Genomic DNA, 4753 nt, shown 5'->3' with positions numbered 1-4753 from the left:
AGAAATCCCTTAAGTATCCCTTATAGTGTAGGGTAGATGGTGATGAATTATCAATTTTTCTTTTTTATCTGAGAAAGTTCTTGTCTATTTTAACTTATCCTGATATATTTTTAAAGGATATTTTATTGAAAGAATTCAGAGCAGACTTTTTTCTTCTTTCAGTACTTTAAAGATGTTTTCTACATTTTGGTCTTCATTAGTTCAAATGAGAAGCCATCAGCCATTTATATTATTGGTTGTCTATATAATTATCCTTTTGGGGGTGTGTTTTCAAGACTCTCTATAATTAATCTTTAGCAATTTGACTATGATATGCATGAGAAAGATAGTATATATATGTGTGTGTGTGTGTATATACATATATAAAGTATATATATATTTACTTTAGAATTTGCTGAACTTCTTGAATCTAGATTTATATGTTTCCCCAAGATGGGAACTTTTCAGCCATTATTTTTAAAACTATTCTTCTGTCTAATTTTCTCTTTCTCCTCTCTTTCTGAGACTATAATTATATGTAAAGTATATTTTTGTGATGGTATTCCACAGGTCCCTAAAGCTCTGTTCAATTATTTTTATTCATTCTGTTTTTAAAGTTCACCAGAGAAATATGTGTGTGTGTGTATGTCACTTAGTTGTGTCTGACTCTTTGCGACCCCATGGACTATAGCCTGCCAGGCTCCTCAGTCCATGGGATTCTCCAGGCAAGAATACTGCAGTAAGTTGCCATGCCTGTCTCCAGGAGACCTCCTCAAACCAGGGATCAAACCCAGGTCTCCCACACTGCAGGCAGGTTCTTTACCATCTAAGCCACCAGGGGAACCCAGAGAAATGCATAGACATTATCCAATTTTTAAGGTCAGACATAATTTTGTCATGTTCAATCTGCTAATAAGTTCATGTCATGAATTTTTTAGATAGTCTATATATTGATTATTTTTCATAGCTATTTTATATTTTATTCAGTTTAGTTTTTAGCTCCAGAAACTCTACTTAGGTATCCTATTCATTTAGAACTTATTTTTAGACAACTTCCCTGGTGGGCTTCCCTGGTGTCTCAGAGGTTAAAGCGTCTGCCTCCAATGTGGGAAACCCAGGTTCGATCCCTGGGTCGGGAAGATCCCCTGGAGAAGGAAATGGCAACCCACTCCAGTATTCTTGCCTGGAGAATCCCATGGACAGAGGAGCTTGGTAGGCTACAGTCCATGGGGTCGCAAAGAGTCGGACATGACTGAGTGACTTCACTTTCACTTAGACAACTTTGTGTGCACTTTGAGTATGTTTTGCAGTTCAGGGACCCATAAGACAGAAAATACACCAATAATTTGAATAGGAAAAGTATAATTAAAAGAATTATTAACTAGTTGCAGGGAATTAACTATTGACAGATAAAGAGAACTCGAAAGAATATATAAATAACCTACACAGGGAGCAGCCGCTGCCACTGATTCAAGTATAAATAGACATGGAACAAGCCACTTTCATCTTCAAGACTGAGAGTCATACATCATTAGATTGAGTGTATCTTTGGACCACTGGATGGTAGGAAAGTTCATGGTATACTTTGGGCAAGGGACAGAAAGCAGGAAATCACCTGCTGGGATGGCAGTCCAGTGGAGAAACAAGCAGGTAGCTGCCTGCTGAGGTGCTGCTAAAACTCACTGGAAAGCCACCGTCTGGTGTCACATATTCTACTGGCTGCCTCATGCTGCAACAACCAGCATTTTTAAAAAGTTAAAAGCACACCATAACCAGGAAGAGGAGCCTCTATCCCTTGCAATAACTCATTTAGTACCTTCTATTAGCAAACTTTTTCATTGTGCCAGCTGGCAAAAGAGAAGTGTTTGTAGACTCTAGTTCCAATATCACAAAGTGGGGCAAAGAAAGGTTGAATTGGGACTGAAAACAATAAATAGATCAATTCCAGTTTGCATATAGTTATAACAGCTGCTTTAACATTCTCGTCTGCTAGTTTCAATATCGGTGTCATCAGGGTTTGTTCTTTTGGCTTATTTTTCTCTTGACCCTGTGTGACATTTTCCTGGTTCTTTGCATACTACTAATTTTTAGTATGTACTAGACATTGTGGGTGGAAGAGTGCAGAAGCTCTGGATCCTCCTATCATCCTTGGGTGGTGTTTGTTTTTGATCTAACAGGCTGTTACATTACTGGCCATTTACACTGGCCTTGTGAAGGCTTGGTTCTATGATGTCAGGAGTGAGTCTCATGATTTATGTTCAGACCTAGGGTGAACCCTTTAGATCTGGCACATAGTCTTTAGTCCAGTGACTTGAAATTTGGGGGGTTTCCATGAACAGCTTGAGTTAACCAAGCCTTCCAATATGGCCGGACTCAAAACTCTAAACTCTTCTTTCTCTCCCTCATGGAGGCAGCAACTGAAATTTCTTTCGACCTTTTCACTGTTGCTTTCTATAGGGTGTCTGAGCACCTCCCCTATGTTGGGGAATTTGAGAGGAATTTATATAGAGATTTAGGGGCTCTTCCTTCTGTGGTTTCTTTCTTGTTAGAATTTCCTCACTCAATTTCCAGTCATTCTGGCAGCCATCAGCTCTATCCTCTGATATCTCAAGTCAGTAATAAAACAGCTTTCTGCTCATTTCCAGCTTTTCTGTGCCTCTCAGACAAGAGATTTCCCTCAGAGGAAAAGCCTTATTAAAATGCATCCCACCCAGTGAAGTTTTTCCCCTTTATGGGTCATATCCTTTACAGTTTCTTTCCTGTTTTTTGTTATTCTCAAATTCCTGAGATAAACATCTCTGCCACTACTGGAACAAGGTACATTCTTACTCTAAGGGCTTTGGATCCAACTTCAAGAAGTAAGTACGTTGTAATACACATGGAAATGAATCTCTGTGTTTATTGAAAAAAAATTATAAACTGTTATTTCAGTACAATATTATATTTGAGTACATACTGACTGTAGTTCTATGCAGAGTATTAATTGTCCAGAAGTATCAGTTCAGTTCAGTTCAGTCGCTCAGTCGTGTCCGACTCTTTGCAATCCCATGAATTGCAGCACGCCAGGCCTCTCTGTCCATCACCAACTCCCAGAGTTCGCTCAGACTCATGTCCATCGAGTCAGTGATGCCATCCAGCCGTCTCATTCTCTGTCGTCCCCTTCTCCTCCTGCCCCCAATCCCTCCCAGCATCAGGGTCTTTTCAAATGAGTCAACTCTTCGCATGAGATGGCCAAAGTATTGGAGTTTCAACTTCAGTCCTTCCAATTACACCCAGGACTGATCTCCTTTAGGATGAACTGGTTGGATCTCCTTGCAGTTCAAGGGACTCTCAAGAGTCTTCTCCAACACCACAGTTCAAAAGCATCAATTCTCCAGCGCTCAGCTTTCTTCACAGTCCAAATCTCACCTCCATACATGACCACTGGAAAGCCATAGCCTTGACTAGACAGACCTTTGTTGGCAAGACAATATCTCTGCTTTTCAATATGCTATCTAGGTTGGTCATAACTTTCCTTCCAAGGAGTAAGTGTCTTTTAATTTCATGGTTGCTATCACCATCTGCAGTGATTTGGGGGCCCCCACAAAATAAAGTCTGACACTGTTTACACTGTTTCCCCATCTATTTCCCATGAAGTGATGGAAGTGAGAAATAGACTTAAGGGACTAGATCTGATAGACAGAGTACCTGACGAACTATAGACGGAGATTTGTGACACTGTACAAGAGACAGGGATCAAGACCATCCCCATGGAAAAGAAATGCAAAAAAGGGCTTCTTGGTCAGATGGCTCTTATTATGTTTCACTTTAGTACCATACTGTGGATGCCAGAGAACTTGAGTTTGCTAATGAATAATCTGAAATTCAATGTCGTGGAGAAGAATGGTGTAGTCTAACTCAATAAAGTCATCATTTCTTTGCACTTGCTAGACAGTCTGAATTTTTGCCATTTTGTACCATGTATCTTCAGTAGAATTTTGCCATATTATATAACCACTGGCAACCCAGGCTAATTGTCGAACTGGCTTCTTTTCTGGATGCACATTTCCAAAACTTTCTGGAATATTTTGTGCTTCTATTGTTTCCTTCACTCACTTGCTGCTAAGCTGCTGCTAAGTCGTTTCAGTCGTGTCTGACTCTGTGCGACCCCATAGATGGCAGCCCACCAATCTCCCCCATCTGTGGGACTCTCCAGGCAAGAATACTGGAGTGGGTTGCCATATCCTTCTCCAATTCTCACTGTCTTGTGTCTTTGATAAAATGTGTTTCCTTCCTCATCTAGGTTTTCTCCAATTTCTCCTTCAAATGTGAAGTTGACTTCTGGTGCAGTATCTTGTCCCATTGAAGGGTACAATACGTCAGCTGTGCAGTTCACTGTAACTTCTTTTTGGATAATTTCTTCCACAGAAAATTTAAAGCAATGCTTATATCCTCTTCCTGAAGTATTCTCCAGGCTGGCTTGATTGACTGTTTGTATCAGAAACACCTTGTGAGGGGTCCCCTGCTCTCTACCTCTAAGGCCGCCCTGGAAGCCAGGTAGTGGGTCAGAGGGATTTTCATTCTTGCTAAGTGTTGACTAGGCTGGTGTGAGTCCCTGTCTCCATTCTCCTTGCTTCTGGGTTCCCTGGGAGGAAAAGTCTCTATGAATTTGACTTTTTTAAAAAATAAACTCTGCATATAAGTGAGCTTTTCTGGTGGCTCAGATGGTAAAACATCTGCCTGCAATGCAGAAGATGAGGGTTCAATTCCTCGGTCAGAAAGATCCCTTGGAGAA

The 4753-nt window shown here is 40.6% G+C and overlaps 1 pseudogene; it reads right to left on the bottom strand.

The window, feature by feature from the left end:
• Positions 1-1590: 1590 nt before the first annotated feature.
• Positions 1591-4539, bottom strand: LOC120876087 (annotated as a pseudogene).
• Between the last annotated feature and the right edge of the window lie 214 nt (positions 4540-4753).

Source organism: Oryx dammah, unplaced genomic scaffold (genome assembly GCF_014754425.2).
Source record: "Oryx dammah isolate SB20612 unplaced genomic scaffold, SCBI_Odam_1.1 HiC_scaffold_17, whole genome shotgun sequence".
Classification (NCBI taxonomy): Eukaryota; Metazoa; Chordata; class Mammalia; order Artiodactyla; family Bovidae; genus Oryx; species Oryx dammah.
The sequence above is the reverse complement of the archived record's forward strand: the minus strand, read 5'-3'. Positions and strand labels throughout refer to the sequence as shown.